Here is a 15135-nt window from a genome sequence, read left to right on the forward strand (position 1 = left end):
ATCGCGCGAAGTTTATAATTGTAGTAGGCTTACCACATTTTCAATATATGACAATCTCGTACTGTTTTTACCTGACGGAAAGTGCAATAAAATAACTACTCCGACAGCGAGAGCTTACTCGATCGTGTGTTTTTCGACCAGATACAAGAAAAAAGCAGGATGCCGATGATGTTCGACCGCTAGCAGACTTTTCTCTCCATTTCGTCCGAAAGTGCCTCAGCGCAATCAGACGATCTGCTTTTCAGGCAGATCGTTGGCAGCGTGGCGACATTTCGCCTGAGACAACGGAAAATGTCACATATAAAACGGCACAGATTGTAACCACTGTCGCCTACGACCATACCACGTTGAATACACCCGATCTCGTCCGATCTCGGAAGTTAAGCAGCGTTGGGCCCAGTTAGTACTTGCATGGGTGACCGGCTGGGAATACCGGGTGTAGTAGGTCAGCTTTTGCATTTTTTCACACAAACTCGATCAATTTGATCGCCATGTTGTATTTTCATATGAACTCTATCGCGCGAAGTTTATAATTGTAGTAGGCTTACCACATTTTCAATATATGACAATCTCGTACTGTTTTTACCTGACGGAAAGTGCAATAAAATAACTACTCCGACAGCGAGAGCTTACTCGATCGTGTGTTTTTCGACCAGATACAAGAAAAAAGCAGGATGCCGATGATGTTCGACCGCTAGCAGACTTTTCTCTCCAGTTCGTCCGAAAGTGCCTCAGCGCAATCAGACGATCTGCTTTTCAGGCAGATCGTTGGCAGCGTGGCGACATTTCGCCTGAGACAACGGAAAATGTCACATATAAAACGGCACAGATTGTAACCACTGTCGCCTACGACCATACCACGTTGAATACACCCGATCTCGTCCGATCTCGGAAGTTAAGCAGCGTTGGGCCCAGTTAGTACTTGCATGGGTGACCGGCTGGGAATACCGGGTGTAGTAGGTCAGCTTTTGCATTTTTTCACACAAACTCGATCAATTTGATCGCCATGTTGTATTTTCATATGAACTCTATCGCGCGAAGTTTATAATTGTAGTAGGCTTACCACATTTTCAATATATGACAATCTCGTACTGTTTTTACCTGACGGAAAGTGCAATAAAATAACTACTCCGACAGCGAGAGCTTACTCGATCGTGTGTTTTTCGACCAGATACAAGAAAAAAGCAGGATGCCGATGATGTTCGACCGCTAGCCGACTTTTCTCTCCAGTTCGTCCGAAAGTGCCTCAGCGCAATCAGACGATCTGCTTTTCAGGCAGATCGTTGGCAGCGTGGCGACATTTCGCCTGAGACAACGGAAAATGTCACATATAAAACGGCACAGATTGTAACCACTGTCGCCTACGACCATACCACGTTGAATACACCCGATCTCGTCCGATCTCGGAAGTTAAGCAGCGTTGGGCCCAGTTAGTACTTGCATGGGTGACCGGCTGGGAATACCGGGTGTAGTAGGTCAGCTTTTGCATTTTTTCACACAAACTCGATCAATTTGATCGCCATGTTGTGATTTCATATGAACTCTATCGCGCGAAGTTTATAATTGTAGTAGGCTTACCACATTTTCAATATATGACAATCTCGTACTGTTTTTACCTGACGGAAAGTGCAATAAAATAACTACTCCGACAGCGAGAGCTTACTCGATCGTGTGTTTTTCGACCAGATACAAGAAAAAAGCAGGATGCCGATGATGTTCGACCGCTAGCAGACTTTTCTCTCCAGTTCGTCCGAAAGTGCCTCAGCGCAATCAGACGATCTGCTTTTCAGGCAGATCGTTGGCAGCGTGGCGACATTTCGCCTGAGACAACGGAAAATGTCACATATAAAACGGCACAGATTGTAACCACTGTCGCCTACGACCATACCACGTTGAATACACCCGATCTTGTCCGATCTCGGAAGTTAAGCAACGTTGGGCCCAGTTAGTACTTGCATGAGTGACCGGCTGGGAATACCGGGTGTAGTAGGTCAGCTTTTGCATTTTTTCACACAAACTCGATCAATTTGATCGCCATGTTGTATTTTCATATGAACTCTATCGCGCGAAGTTTATAATTGTAGTAGGCTTACCACATTTTCAATATATGACAATCTCGTACTGTTTTTACCTGACGGAAAGTGCAATAAAATAACTACTCCGACAGCGAGAGCTTACTCGATCGTGTGTTTTTCGACCAGATACAAGAAAAAAGCAGGATGCCGATGATGTTCGACCGCTAGCAGACTTTTCTCTCCAGTTCGTCCGAAAGTGCCTCAGCGCAATCAGACGATCTGCTTTTCAGGCAGATCGTTGGCAGCGTGGCGACATTTCGCCTGAGACAACGGAAAATGTCACATATAAAACGGCACAGATTGTAACCACTGTCGCCTACGACCATACCACGTTGAATACACCCGATCTCGTCCGATCTCGGAAGTTAAGCAGCGTTGGGCCCAGTTAGTACTTGCATGGGTGACCGGCTGGGAATACCGGGTGTAGTAGGTCAGCTTTTGCATTTTTTCACACAAACTCGATCAATTTGATCGCCATGTTGTATTTTCATATGAACTCTATCGCGCGAAGTTTATAATTGTAGTAGGCTTACCACATTTTCAATATATGACAATCTCGTACTGTTTTTACCTGACGGAAAGTGCAATAAAATAACTACTCCGACAGCGAGAGCTTACTCGATCGTGTGTTTTTCGACCAGATACAAGAAAAAAGCAGGATGCCGATGATGTTCGACCGCTAGCCGACTTTTCTCTCCAGTTCGTCCGAAAGTGCCTCAGCGCAATCAGACGATCTGCTTTTCAGGCAGATCGTTGGCAGCGTGGCGACATTTCGCCTGAGACAACGGAAAATGTCACATATAAAACGGCACAGATTGTAACCACTGTCGCCTACGACCATACCACGTTGAATACACCCGATCTCGTCCGATCTCGGAAGTTAAGCAGCGTTGGGCCCAGTTAGTACTTGCATGGGTGACCGGCTGGGAATACCGGGTGTAGTAGGTCAGCTTTTGCATTTTTTCACACAAACTCGATCAATTTGATCGCCATGTTGTGATTTCATATGAACTCTATCGCGCGAAGTTTATAATTGTAGTAGGCTTACCACATTTTCAATATATGACAATCTCGTACTGTTTTTACCTGACGGAAAGTGCAATAAAATAACTACTCCGACAGCGAGAGCTTACTCGATCGTGTGTTTTTCGACCAGATACAAGAAAAAAGCAGGATGCCGATGATGTTCGACCGCTAGCAGACTTTTCTCTCCAGTTCGTCCGAAAGTGCCTCAGCGCAATCAGACGATCTGCTTTTCAGGCAGATCGTTGGCAGCGTGGCGACATTTCGCCTGAGACAACGGAAAATGTCACATATAAAACGGCACAGATTGTAACCACTGTCGCCTACGACCATACCACGTTGAATACACCCGATCTTGTCCGATCTCGGAAGTTAAGCAACGTTGGGCCCAGTTAGTACTTGCATGAGTGACCGGCTGGGAATACCGGGTGTAGTAGGTCAGCTTTTGCATTTTTTCACACAAACTCGATCAATTTGATCGCCATGTTGTATTTTCATATGAACTCTATCGCGCGAAGTTTATAATTGTAGTAGGCTTACCACATTTTCAATATATGACAATCTCGTACTGTTTTTACCTGACGGAAAGTGCAATAAAATAACTACTCCGACAGCGAGAGCTTACTCGATCGTGTGTTTTTCGACCAGATACAAGAAAAAAGCAGGATGCCGATGATGTTCGACCGCTAGCAGACTTTTCTCTCCAGTTCGTCCGAAAGTGCCTCAGCGCAATCAGACGATCTGCTTTTCAGGCAGATCGTTGGCAGCGTGGCGACATTTCGCCTGAGACAACGGAAAATGTCACATATAAAACGGCACAGATTGTAACCACTGTCGCCTACGACCATACCACGTTGAATACACCCGATCTCGTCCGATCTCGGAAGTTATGCAGCGTTGGGCCCAGTTAGTACTTGCATGGGTGACCGGCTGGGAATACCGGGTGTAGTAGGTCAGCTTTTGCATTTTTTCACACAAACTCGATCAATTTGATCGCCATGTTGTATTTTCATATGAACTCTATCGCGCGAAGTTTATAATTGTAGTAGGCTTACCACATTTTCAATATATGACAATCTCGTACTGTTTTTACCTGACGGAAAGTGCAATAAAATAACTACTCCGACAGCGAGAGCTTACTCGATCGTGTGTTTTTCGACCAGATACAAGAAAAAAGCAGGATGCCGATGATGTTCGACCGCTAGCAGACTTTTCTCTCCAGTTCGTCCGAAAGTGCCTCAGCGCAATCAGACGATCTGCTTTTGAGGCAGATCGTTGGCAGCGTGGCGACATTTCGCCTGAGACAACGGAAAATGTCACATATAAAACGGCACAGATTGTAACCACTGTCGCCTACGACCATACCACGTTGAATACACCCGATCTCGTCCGATCTCGGAAGTTAAGCAGCGTTGGGCCCAGTTAGTACTTGCATGGGTGACCGGCTGGGAATACCGGGTGTAGTAGGTCAGCTTTTGCATTTTTTCACACAAACTCGATCAATTTGATCGCCATGTTGTATTTTCATATGAACTCTATCGCGCGAAGTTTATAATTGTAGTAGGCTTACCACATTTTCAATATATGACAATCTCGTACTGTTTTTACATGACGGAAAGTGCAATAAAATAACTACTCCGACAGCGAGAGCTTACTCGATCGTGTGTTTTTCGACCAGATACAAGAAAAAAGCAGGATGCCGATGATGTTCGACCGCTAGCAGACTTTTCTCTCCAGTTCGTCCGAAAGTGCCTCAGCGCAATCAGACGATCTGCTTTTCAGGCAGATCGTTGGCAGCGTGGCGACATTTCGCCTGAGACAACGGAAAATGTCACATATAAAACGGCACAGATTGTAACCACTGTCGCCTACGACCATACCACGTTGAATACACCCGATCTCGTCCGATCTCGGAAGTTAAGCAGCGTTGGGCCCAGTTAGTACTTGCATGGGTGACCGGCTGGGAATACCGGGTGTAGTAGGTCAGCTTTTGCATTTTTTCACACAAACTCGATCAATTTGATCGCCATGTTGTATTTTCATATGAACTCTATCGCGCGAAGTTTATAATTGTAGTAGGCTTACCACATTTTCAATATATGACAATCTCGTACTGTTTTTACCTGACGGAAAGTGCAATAAAATAACTACTCCGACAGCGAGAGCTTACTCGATCGTGTGTTTTTCGACCAGATACAAGAAAAAAGCAGGATGCCGATGATGTTCGACCGCTAGCAGACTTTTCTCTCCAGTTCGTCCGAAAGTGCCTCAGCGCAATCAGACGATCTGCTTTTCAGGCAGATCGTTGGCAGCGTGGCGACATTTCGCCTGAGACAACGGAAAATGTCACATATAAAACGGCACAGATTGTAACCACTGTCGCCTACGACCATACCACGTTGAATACACCCGATCTCGTCCGATCTCGGACGTTAAGCAGCGTTGGGCCCAGTTAGTACTTGCATGGGTGACCGGCTGGGAATACCGGGTGTAGTAGGTCAGCTTTTGCGTTTTTTCACATTAACTCGATCAATTTGATTGTTATGCTGTATTTTTACGATTGCAACTGTTTTGCATGCGCACGTACCAATATCAATTGAATCATTTGCTGGCCGCCGCTTATTCAGATGAAAATTATAACCCAATGTATTGCATTGTATTTCAATTATGACCTCGCGCACAATTTGTAGGTGTACTAGGCCTGACACATTTTCATTATATCACAATCTCGTACTGTTTTTACCTGACGGAAAGTGCAATAAAATAACTACTCCGACAGCGAGAGCTTACTCGATCGTGTGTTTTTCGAGAAAAAAGCAGGATGCCAATGATATTCGACCGCTAGCAGACTTTTCTCTCCAGTTCGTCCGAAAGTGCCTCAGCGCAATCAGACGATCTGCTTTTCTGGCAGATCGTTGGAAGCGTGGCGACATTTCGCCTGAGACAACGGAAAATGTCTCATATAAAACGGCACAGATTGTAACCACTGTCGCCTACGACCATACCACGTTGAATACACCCGATCTCGTCCGATCTCGGAAGTTAAGCAGCGTTGGGCCCAGTTAGTACTTGCATGGGTGACCGGCTGGGAATACCGGGTGTAGTAGGTCAGCTTTTGCATTTTTTCACACAAACTCGATCAATTTGATCGCCATGTTGTATTTTCATATGAACTCTATCGCGCGAAGTTTATAATTGTAGTAGGCTTACCACATTTTCAATATATGACAATCTCGTACTGTTTTTACCTGACGGAAAGTGCAATAAAATAACTACTCCGACAGCGAGAGCTTACTCGATCGTGTGTTTTTCGACCAGATACAAGAAAAAAGCAGGATGCCGATGATGTTCGACCGCTAGCAGACTTTTCTCTCCAGTTCGTCCGAAAGTGCCTCAGCGCAATCAGACGATCTGCTTTTCAGGCAGATCGTTGGCAGCGTGGCGACATTTCGCCTGAGACAACGGAAAATGTCACATATAAAACGGCACAGATTGTAACCACTGTCGCCTACGACCATACCACGTTGAATACACCCGATCTCGTCCGATCTCGGAAGTTAAGCAGCGTTGGGCCCAGTTAGTACTTGCATGGGTGACCGGCTGGGAATACCGGGTGTAGTAGGTCAGCTTTTGCATTTTTTCACACAAACTCGATCAATTTGATCGCCATGTTGTATTTTCATATGAACTCTATCGCGCGAAGTTTATAATTGTAGTAGGCTTACCACATTTTCAATATATGACAATCTCGTACTGTTTTTACCTGACGGAAAGTGCAATAAAATAACTACTCCGACAGCGAGAGCTTACTCGATCGTGTGTTTTTCGACCAGATACAAGAAAAAAGCAGGATGCCGATGATGTTCGACCGCTAGCAGACTTTTCTCTCCAGTTCGTCCGAAAGTGCCTCAGCGCAATCAGACGATCTGCTTTTCAGGCAGATCGTTGGCAGCGTGGCGACATTTCGCCTGAGACAACGGAAAATGTCACATATAAAACGGCACAGATTGTAACCACTGTCGCCTACGACCATACCACGTTGAATACACCCGATCTCGTCCGATCTCGGAAGTTAAGCAGCGTTGGGCCCAGTTAGTACTTGCATGGGTGACCGGCTGGGAATACCGGGTGTAGTAGGTCAGCTTTTGCATTTTTTCACACAAACTCGATCAATTTGATCGCCATGTTGTATTTTCATATGAACCCTATCGCGCGAAGTTTATAATTGTAGTAGGCTTACCACATTTTCAATATATGACAATCTCGTACTGTTTTTACCTGACGGAAAGTGCAATAAAATAACTACTCCGACAGCGAGAGCTTACTCGATCGTGTGTTTTTCGACCAGATACAAGAAAAAAGCAGGATGCCGATGATGTTCGACCGCTAGCAGACTTTTCTTTCCAGTTCGTCCGAAAGTGCCTCAGCGCAATCAGACGATCTGCTTTTCAGGCAGATCGTTGGCAGCGTGGCGACATTTCGCCTGAGACAACGGAAAATGTCACATATAAAACGGCACAGATTGTAACCACTGTCGCCTACGACCATACCACGTTGAATACACCCGATCTCGTCCGATCTCGGAAGTTAAGCAGCGTTGGGCCCAGTTAGTACTTGCATGGGTGACCGGCTGGGAATACCGGGTGTAGTAGGTCAGCTTTTGCATTTTTTCACACAAACTCGATCAATTTGATCGCCATGTTGTATTTTCATATGAACTCTATCGCGCGAAGTTTATAATTGTAGTAGGCTTACCACATTTTCAATATATGACAATCTCGTACTGTTTTTACCTGACGGAAAGTGCAATAAAATAACTACTCCGACAGCGAGAGCTTACTCGATCGTGTGTTTTTCGACCAGATACAAGAAAAAAGCAGGATGCCGATGATGTTCGACCGCTAGCAGACTTTTCTCTCCAGTTCGTCCGAAAGTGCCTCAGCGCAATCAGACGATCTGCTTTTCAGGCAGATGGTTGGCAGCGTGGCGACATTTCGCCTGAGACAACGGAAAATGTCACATATAAAACGGCACAGATTGTAACCACTGTCGCCTACGACCATACCACGTTGAATACACCCGATCTCGTCCGATCTCGGAAGTTAAGCAGCGTTGGGCCCAGTTAGTACTTGCATGGGTGACCGGCTGGGAATACCGGGTGTAGTAGGTCAGCTTTTGCATTTTTTCACACAAACTCGATCAATTTGATCGCCATGTTGTATTTTCATATGAACTCTATCGCGCGAAGTTTATAATTGTAGTAGGCTTACCACATTTTCAATATATGACAATCTCGTACTGTTTTTACCTGACGGAAAGTGCAATAAAATAACTACTCCGACAGCGAGAGCTTACTCGATCGTGTGTTTTTCGACCAGATACAAGAAAAAAGCAGGATGCCGATGATGTTCGACCGCTAGCCGACTTTTCTCTCCAGTTCGTCCGAAAGTGCCTCAGCGCAATCAGACGATCTGCTTTTCAGGCAGATCGTTGGCAGCGTGGCGACATTTCGCCTGAGACAACGGAAAATGTCACATATAAAACGGCACAGATTGTAACCACTGTCGCCTACGACCATACCACGTTGAATACACCCGATCTCGTCCGATCTCGGAAGTTAAGCAGCGTTGGGCCCAGTTAGTACTTGCATGGGTGACCGGCTGGGAATACCGGGTGTAGTAGGTCAGCTTTTGCATTTTTTCACACAAACTCGATCAATTTGATCGCCATGTTGTGATTTCATATGAACTCTATCGCGCGAAGTTTATAATTGTAGTAGGCTTACCACATTTTCAATATATGACAATCTCGTACTGTTTTTACCTGACGGAAAGTGCAATAAAATAACTACTCCGACAGCGAGAGCTTACTCGATCGTGTGTTTTTCGACCAGATACAAGAAAAAAGCAGGATGCCGATGATGTTCGACCGCTAGCAGACTTTTCTCTCCAGTTCGTCCGAAAGTGCCTCAGCGCAATCAGACGATCTGCTTTTCAGGCAGATCGTTGGCAGCGTGGCGACATTTCGCCTGAGACAACGGAAAATGTCACATATAAAACGGCACAGATTGTAACCACTGTCGCCTACGACCATACCACGTTGAATACACCCGATCTTGTCCGATCTCGGAAGTTAAGCAACGTTGGGCCCAGTTAGTACTTGCATGGGTGACCGGCTGGGAATACCGGGTGTAGTAGGTCAGCTTTTGCATTTTTTCACACAAACTCGATCAATTTGATCGCCATGTTGTATTTTCATATGAACTCTATCGCGCGAAGTTTATAATTGTAGTAGGCTTACCACATTTTCAATATATGACAATCTCGTACTGTTTTTACCTGACGGAAAGTGCAATAAAATAACTACTCCGACAGCGAGAGCTTACTCGATCGTGTGTTTTTCGACCAGATACAAGAAAAAAGCAGGATGCCGATGATGTTCGACCGCTAGCAGACTTTTCTCTCCAGTTCGTCCGAAAGTGCCTCAGCGCAATCAGACGATCTGCTTTTCAGGCAGATCGTTGGCAGCGTGGCGACATTTCGCCTGAGACAACGGAAAATGTCACATATAAAACGGCACAGATTGTAACCACTGTCGCCTACGACCATACCACGTTGAATACACCCGATCTCGTCCGATCTCGGAAGTTATGCAGCGTTGGGCCCAGTTAGTACTTGCATGGGTGACCGGCTGGGAATACCGGGTGTAGTAGGTCAGCTTTTGCATTTTTTCACACAAACTCGATCAATTTGATCGCCATGTTGTATTTTCATATGAACTCTATCGCGCGAAGTTTATAATTGTAGTAGGCTTACCACATTTTCAATATATGACAATCTCGTACTGTTTTTACCTGACGGAAAGTGCAATAAAATAACTACTCCGACAGCGAGAGCTTACTCGATCGTGTGTTTTTCGACCAGATACAAGAAAAAAGCAGGATGCCGATGATGTTCGACCGCTAGCAGACTTTTCTCTCCAGTTCGTCCGAAAGTGCCTCAGCGCAATCAGACGATCTGCTTTTGAGGCAGATCGTTGGCAGCGTGGCGACATTTCGCCTGAGACAACGGAAAATGTCACATATAAAACGGCACAGATTGTAACCACTGTCGCCTACGACCATACCACGTTGAATACACCCGATCTCGTCCGATCTCGGAAGTTAAGCAGCGTTGGGCCCAGTTAATACTTGCATGGGTGACCGGCTGGGAATACCGGGTGTAGTAGGTCAGCTTTTGCATTTTTTCACACAAACTCGATCAATTTGATCGCCATGTTGTATTTTCATATGAACTCTATCGCGCGAAGTTTATAATTGTAGTAGGCTTACCACATTTTCAATATATGACAATCTCGTACTGTTTTTACATGACGGAAAGTGCAATAAAATAACTACTCCGACAGCGAGAGCTTACTCGATCGTGTGTTTTTCGACCAGATACAAGAAAAAAGCAGGATGCCGATGATGTTCGACCGCTAGCAGACTTTTCTCTCCAGTTCGTCCGAAAGTGCCTCAGCGCAATCAGACGATCTGCTTTTCAGGCAGATCGTTGGCAGCGTGGCGACATTTCGCCTGAGACAACGGAAAATGTCACATATAAAACGGCACAGATTGTAACCACTGTCGCCTACGACCATACCACGTTGAATACACCCGATCTCGTCCGATCTCGGAAGTTAAGCAGCGTTGGGCCCAGTTAGTACTTGCATGGGTGACCGGCTGGGAATACCGGGTGTAGTAGGTCAGCTTTTGCATTTTTTCACACAAACTCGATCAATTTGATCGCCATGTTGTATTTTCATATGAACTCTATCGCGCGAAGTTTATAATTGTAGTAGGCTTACCACATTTTCAATATATGACAATCTCGTACTGTTTTTACCTGACGGAAAGTGCAATAAAATAACTACTCCGACAGCGAGAGCTTACTCGATCGTGTGTTTTTCGACCAGATACAAGAAAAAAGCAGGATGCCGATGATGTTCGACCGCTAGCAGACTTTTCTCTCCAGTTCGTCCGAAAGTGCCTCAGCGCAATCAGACGATCTGCTTTTCAGGCAGATCGTTGGCAGCGTGGCGACATTTCGCCTGAGACAACGGAAAATGTCACATATAAAACGGCACAGATTGTAACCACTGTCGCCTACGACCATACCACGTTGAATACACCCGATCTTGTCCGATCTCGGAAGTTAAGCAACGTTGGGCCCAGTTAGTACTTGCATGGGTGACCGGCTGGGAATACCGGGTGTAGTAGGTCAGCTTTTGCATTTTTTCACACAAACTCGATCAATTTGATCGCCATGTTGTATTTTCATATGAACTCTATCGCGCGAAGTTTATAATTGTAGTAGGCTTACCACATTTTCAATATATGACAATCTCGTACTGTTTTTACCTGACGGAAAGTGCAATAAAATAACTACTCCGACAGCGAGAGCTTACTCGATCGTGTGTTTTTCGACCAGATACAAGAAAAAAGCAGGATGCCGATGATGTTCGACCGCTAGCAGACTTTTCTCTCCAGTTCGTCCGAAAGTGCCTCAGCGCAATCAGACGATCTGCTTTTCAGGCAGATCGTTGGCAGCGTGGCGACATTTCGCCTGAGACAACGGAAAATGTCACATATAAAACGGCACAGATTGTAACCACTGTCGCCTACGACCATACCACGTTGAATACACCCGATCTCGTCCGATCTCGGAAGTTATGCAGCGTTGGGCCCAGTTAGTACTTGCATGGGTGACCGGCTGGGAATACCGGGTGTAGTAGGTCAGCTTTTGCATTTTTTCACACAAACTCGATCAATTTGATCGCCATGTTGTATTTTCATATGAACTCTATCGCGCGAAGTTTATAATTGTAGTAGGCTTACCACATTTTCAATATATGACAATCTCGTACTGTTTTTACCTGACGGAAAGTGCAATAAAATAACTACTCCGACAGCGAGAGCTTACTCGATCGTGTGTTTTTCGACCAGATACAAGAAAAAAGCAGGATGCCGATGATGTTCGACCGCTAGCAGACTTTTCTCTCCAGTTCGTCCGAAAGTGCCTCAGCGCAATCAGACGATCTGCTTTTCAGGCAGATCGTTGGCAGCGTGGCGACATTTCGCCTGAGACAACGGAAAATGTCACATATAAAACGGCACAGATTGTAACCACTGTCGCCTACGACCATACCACGTTGAATACACCCGATCTCGTCCGATCTCGGAAGTTAAGCAGCGTTGGGCCCAGTTAGTACTTGCATGGGTGACCGGCTGGGAATACCGGGTGTAGTAGGTCAGCTTTTGCATTTTTTCACACAAACTCGATCAATTTGATCGCCATGTTGTATTTTCATATGAACTCTATCGCGCGAAGTTTATAATTGTAGTAGGCTTACCACATTTTCAATATATGACAATCTCGTACTGTTTTTACCTGACGGAAAGTGCAATAAAATAACTACTCCGACAGCGAGAGCTTACTCGATCGTGTGTTTTTCGACCAGATACAAGAAAAAAGCAGGATGCCGATGATGTTCGACCGCTAGCAGACTTTTCTCTCCAGTTCGTCCGAAAGTGCCTCAGCGCAATCAGACGATCTGCTTTTCAGGCAGATCGTTGGCAGCGTGGCGACATTTCGCCTGAGACAACGGAAAATGTCACATATAAAACGGCACAGATTGTAACCACTGTCGCCTACGACCATACCACGTTGAATACACCCGATCTCGTCCGATCTCGGAAGTTAAGCAGCGTTGGGCCCAGTTAGTACTTGCATGGGTGACCGGCTGGGAATACCGGGTGTAGTAGGTCAGCTTTTGCATTTTTTCACACAAACTCGATCAATTTGATCGCCATGTTGTATTTTCATATGAACTCTATCGCGCGAAGTTTATAATTGTAGTAGGCTTACCACATTTTCAATATATGACAATCTCGTACTGTTTTTACCTGACGGAAAGTGCAATAAAATAACTACTCCGACAGCGAGAGCTTACTCGATCGTGTGTTTTTCGACCAGATACAAGAAAAAAGCAGGATGCCGATGATGTTCGACCGCTAGCAGACTTTTCTCTCCAGTTCGTCCGAAAGTGCCTCAGCGCAATCAGACGATCTGCTTTTCAGGCAGATCGTTGGCAGCGTGGCGACATTTCGCCTGAGACAACGGAAAATGTCACATATAAAACGGCACAGATTGTAACCACTGTCGCCTACGACCATACCACGTTGAATACACCCGATCTCGTCCGATCTCGGAAGTTAAGCAGCGTTGGGCCCAGTTAGTACTTGCATGGGTGACCGGCTGGGAATACCGGGTGTAGTAGGTCAGCTTTTGCATTTTTTCACACAAACTCGATCAATTTGATCGCCATGTTGTATTTTCATATGAACTCTATCGCGCGAAGTTTATAATTGTAGTAGGCTTACCACATTTTCAATATATGACAATCTCGTACTGTTTTTACCTGACGGAAAGTGCAATAAAATAACTACTCCGACAGCGAGAGCTTACTCGATCGTGTGTTTTTCGACCAGATACAAGAAAAAAGCAGGATGCCGATGATGTTCGACCGCTAGCAGACTTTTCTCTCCAGTTCGTCCGAAAGTGCCTCAGCGCAATCAGACGATCTGCTTTTCAGGCAGATCGTTGGCAGCGTGGCGACATTTCGCCTGAGACAACGGAAAATGTCACATATAAAACGGCACAGATTGTAACCACTGTCGCCTACGACCATACCACGTTGAATACACCCGATCTCGTCCGATTTCGGAAGTTAAGCAGCGTTGGGCCCAGTTAGTACTTGCATGGGTGACCGGCTGGGAATACCGGGTGTAGTAGGTCAGCTTTTGCATTTTTTCACACAAACTCGATCAATTTGATCGCCATGTTGTATTTTCATATGAACTCTATCGCGCGAAGTTTATAATTGTAGTAGGCTTACCACATTTTCAATATATGACAATCTCGTACTGTTTTTACCTGACGGAAAGTGCAATAAAATAACTACTCCGACAGCGAGAGCTTACTCGATCGTGTGTTTTTCGACCAGATACAAGAAAAAAGCAGGATGCCGATGATGTTCGACCGCTAGCAGACTTTTCTCTCCAGTTCGTCCGAAAGTGCCTCAGCGCAATCAGACGATCTGCTTTTCAGGCAGATCGTTGGCAGCGTGGCGACATTTCGCCTGAGACAACGGAAAATGTCACATATAAAACGGCACAGATTGTAACCACTGTCGCCTACGACCATACCACGTTGAATACACCCGATCTCGTCCGATCTCGGAAGTTAAGCAGCGTTGGGCCCAGTTAGTACTTGCATGGGTGACCGGCTGGGAATACCGGGTGTAGTAGGTCAGCTTTTGCATTTTTTCACACAAACTTGATCAATTTGATCGCCATGTTGTATTTTCATATGAACTCTATCGCGCGAAGTTTATAATTGTAGTAGGCTTACCACATTTTCAATATATGACAATCTCGTACTGTTTTTACATGACGGAAAGTGCAATAAAATAACTACTCCGACAGCGAGAGCTTACTCGATCGTGTGTTTTTCGACCAGATACAAGAAAAAAGCAGGATGCCGATGATGTTCGACCGCTAGCAGACTTTTCTCTTCAGTTCGTCCGAAAGTGCCTCAGCGCAATCAGACGATCTGCTTTTCAGGCAGATCGTTGGCAGCGTGGCGACATTTCGCCTGAGACAACGGAAAATGTCACATATAAAACGGCACAGATTGTAACCACTGTCGCCTACGACCATACCACGTTGAATACACCCGATCTCGTCCGATCTCGGAAGTTAAGCAGCGTTGGGCCCAGTTAGTACTTGCATGGGTGACCGGCTGGGAATACCGGGTGTAGTAGGTCAGCTTTTGCATTTTTTCACACAAACTCGATCAATTTGATCGCCATGTTGTATTTTCATATGCACTCTATCGCGCGAAGTTTATAATTGTAGTAGGCTTACCACATTTTCAATATATGACAATCTCGTACTGTTTTTACCTGACGGAAAGTGCAATTAAATAACTACTCCGAC

The 15135-nt window shown here is 45.4% G+C and overlaps 27 non-coding genes and 2 pseudogenes across 27 annotated transcripts; all 29 read left to right on the forward strand.

Moving 5' to 3' along the window:
- Positions 1-329: 329 nt before the first annotated feature.
- Positions 330-448, forward strand: LOC145432628 (5S ribosomal RNA). Its single transcript, XR_013912902.1, has one exon. It is a non-coding gene; the product is annotated as a 5S ribosomal RNA (ribosomal RNA).
- Positions 449-844: 396 nt separating this feature from the next.
- On the forward strand, positions 845-963 carry LOC145432629 (5S ribosomal RNA). Its single transcript, XR_013912903.1, has one exon. It is a non-coding gene; the product is annotated as a 5S ribosomal RNA (ribosomal RNA).
- Positions 964-1359: 396 nt separating this feature from the next.
- Positions 1360-1478, forward strand: LOC145432631 (5S ribosomal RNA). Its single transcript, XR_013912905.1, has one exon. It is a non-coding gene; the product is annotated as a 5S ribosomal RNA (ribosomal RNA).
- A 396-nt stretch (positions 1479-1874) lies between these two features.
- Positions 1875-1993, forward strand: LOC145432578 (5S ribosomal RNA; annotated as a pseudogene).
- Positions 1994-2389: 396 nt separating this feature from the next.
- Positions 2390-2508, forward strand: LOC145432632 (5S ribosomal RNA). Its single transcript, XR_013912906.1, has one exon. It is a non-coding gene; the product is annotated as a 5S ribosomal RNA (ribosomal RNA).
- Positions 2509-2904: 396 nt separating this feature from the next.
- On the forward strand, positions 2905-3023 carry LOC145432633 (5S ribosomal RNA). The gene has a single exon (XR_013912907.1). It is a non-coding gene; the product is annotated as a 5S ribosomal RNA (ribosomal RNA).
- A 396-nt stretch (positions 3024-3419) lies between these two features.
- On the forward strand, positions 3420-3538 carry LOC145432579 (5S ribosomal RNA; annotated as a pseudogene).
- A 396-nt stretch (positions 3539-3934) lies between these two features.
- Positions 3935-4053, forward strand: LOC145432557 (5S ribosomal RNA). The gene has a single exon (XR_013912854.1). It is a non-coding gene; the product is annotated as a 5S ribosomal RNA (ribosomal RNA).
- A 396-nt stretch (positions 4054-4449) lies between these two features.
- LOC145432634 (5S ribosomal RNA) lies at positions 4450-4568 on the forward strand. The gene has a single exon (XR_013912908.1). It is a non-coding gene; the product is annotated as a 5S ribosomal RNA (ribosomal RNA).
- A 396-nt stretch (positions 4569-4964) lies between these two features.
- LOC145432635 (5S ribosomal RNA) lies at positions 4965-5083 on the forward strand. The gene has a single exon (XR_013912909.1). It is a non-coding gene; the product is annotated as a 5S ribosomal RNA (ribosomal RNA).
- Positions 5084-5479: 396 nt separating this feature from the next.
- Positions 5480-5598, forward strand: LOC145432529 (5S ribosomal RNA). Its single transcript, XR_013912828.1, has one exon. It is a non-coding gene; the product is annotated as a 5S ribosomal RNA (ribosomal RNA).
- Positions 5599-6089: 491 nt separating this feature from the next.
- Positions 6090-6208, forward strand: LOC145460070 (5S ribosomal RNA). Its single transcript, XR_013921686.1, has one exon. It is a non-coding gene; the product is annotated as a 5S ribosomal RNA (ribosomal RNA).
- A 396-nt stretch (positions 6209-6604) lies between these two features.
- LOC145460071 (5S ribosomal RNA) lies at positions 6605-6723 on the forward strand. Its single transcript, XR_013921687.1, has one exon. It is a non-coding gene; the product is annotated as a 5S ribosomal RNA (ribosomal RNA).
- A 396-nt stretch (positions 6724-7119) lies between these two features.
- Positions 7120-7238, forward strand: LOC145460072 (5S ribosomal RNA). Its single transcript, XR_013921688.1, has one exon. It is a non-coding gene; the product is annotated as a 5S ribosomal RNA (ribosomal RNA).
- A 396-nt stretch (positions 7239-7634) lies between these two features.
- LOC145460073 (5S ribosomal RNA) lies at positions 7635-7753 on the forward strand. Its single transcript, XR_013921689.1, has one exon. It is a non-coding gene; the product is annotated as a 5S ribosomal RNA (ribosomal RNA).
- Positions 7754-8149: 396 nt separating this feature from the next.
- On the forward strand, positions 8150-8268 carry LOC145460074 (5S ribosomal RNA). The gene has a single exon (XR_013921690.1). It is a non-coding gene; the product is annotated as a 5S ribosomal RNA (ribosomal RNA).
- A 396-nt stretch (positions 8269-8664) lies between these two features.
- Positions 8665-8783, forward strand: LOC145460076 (5S ribosomal RNA). The gene has a single exon (XR_013921692.1). It is a non-coding gene; the product is annotated as a 5S ribosomal RNA (ribosomal RNA).
- Positions 8784-9179: 396 nt separating this feature from the next.
- On the forward strand, positions 9180-9298 carry LOC145432522 (5S ribosomal RNA). Its single transcript, XR_013912821.1, has one exon. It is a non-coding gene; the product is annotated as a 5S ribosomal RNA (ribosomal RNA).
- A 396-nt stretch (positions 9299-9694) lies between these two features.
- On the forward strand, positions 9695-9813 carry LOC145432559 (5S ribosomal RNA). Its single transcript, XR_013912856.1, has one exon. It is a non-coding gene; the product is annotated as a 5S ribosomal RNA (ribosomal RNA).
- Positions 9814-10209: 396 nt separating this feature from the next.
- Positions 10210-10328, forward strand: LOC145432533 (5S ribosomal RNA). The gene has a single exon (XR_013912832.1). It is a non-coding gene; the product is annotated as a 5S ribosomal RNA (ribosomal RNA).
- A 396-nt stretch (positions 10329-10724) lies between these two features.
- Positions 10725-10843, forward strand: LOC145460077 (5S ribosomal RNA). The gene has a single exon (XR_013921693.1). It is a non-coding gene; the product is annotated as a 5S ribosomal RNA (ribosomal RNA).
- Positions 10844-11239: 396 nt separating this feature from the next.
- Positions 11240-11358, forward strand: LOC145432524 (5S ribosomal RNA). Its single transcript, XR_013912823.1, has one exon. It is a non-coding gene; the product is annotated as a 5S ribosomal RNA (ribosomal RNA).
- A 396-nt stretch (positions 11359-11754) lies between these two features.
- On the forward strand, positions 11755-11873 carry LOC145432560 (5S ribosomal RNA). The gene has a single exon (XR_013912857.1). It is a non-coding gene; the product is annotated as a 5S ribosomal RNA (ribosomal RNA).
- A 396-nt stretch (positions 11874-12269) lies between these two features.
- Positions 12270-12388, forward strand: LOC145460078 (5S ribosomal RNA). Its single transcript, XR_013921694.1, has one exon. It is a non-coding gene; the product is annotated as a 5S ribosomal RNA (ribosomal RNA).
- A 396-nt stretch (positions 12389-12784) lies between these two features.
- On the forward strand, positions 12785-12903 carry LOC145460079 (5S ribosomal RNA). The gene has a single exon (XR_013921695.1). It is a non-coding gene; the product is annotated as a 5S ribosomal RNA (ribosomal RNA).
- A 396-nt stretch (positions 12904-13299) lies between these two features.
- Positions 13300-13418, forward strand: LOC145460080 (5S ribosomal RNA). Its single transcript, XR_013921696.1, has one exon. It is a non-coding gene; the product is annotated as a 5S ribosomal RNA (ribosomal RNA).
- A 396-nt stretch (positions 13419-13814) lies between these two features.
- On the forward strand, positions 13815-13933 carry LOC145432531 (5S ribosomal RNA). The gene has a single exon (XR_013912830.1). It is a non-coding gene; the product is annotated as a 5S ribosomal RNA (ribosomal RNA).
- A 396-nt stretch (positions 13934-14329) lies between these two features.
- On the forward strand, positions 14330-14448 carry LOC145460082 (5S ribosomal RNA). Its single transcript, XR_013921697.1, has one exon. It is a non-coding gene; the product is annotated as a 5S ribosomal RNA (ribosomal RNA).
- Positions 14449-14844: 396 nt separating this feature from the next.
- LOC145460083 (5S ribosomal RNA) lies at positions 14845-14963 on the forward strand. The gene has a single exon (XR_013921698.1). It is a non-coding gene; the product is annotated as a 5S ribosomal RNA (ribosomal RNA).
- Positions 14964-15135: the final 172 nt, after the last annotated feature.

This window comes from Botryllus schlosseri, unplaced genomic scaffold (assembly GCF_051294905.1).
Source record: "Botryllus schlosseri isolate E-star unplaced genomic scaffold, Bs_hap1 Bs48a, whole genome shotgun sequence".
NCBI classification, from domain to species: domain Eukaryota; kingdom Metazoa; phylum Chordata; class Ascidiacea; order Stolidobranchia; family Styelidae; genus Botryllus; species Botryllus schlosseri.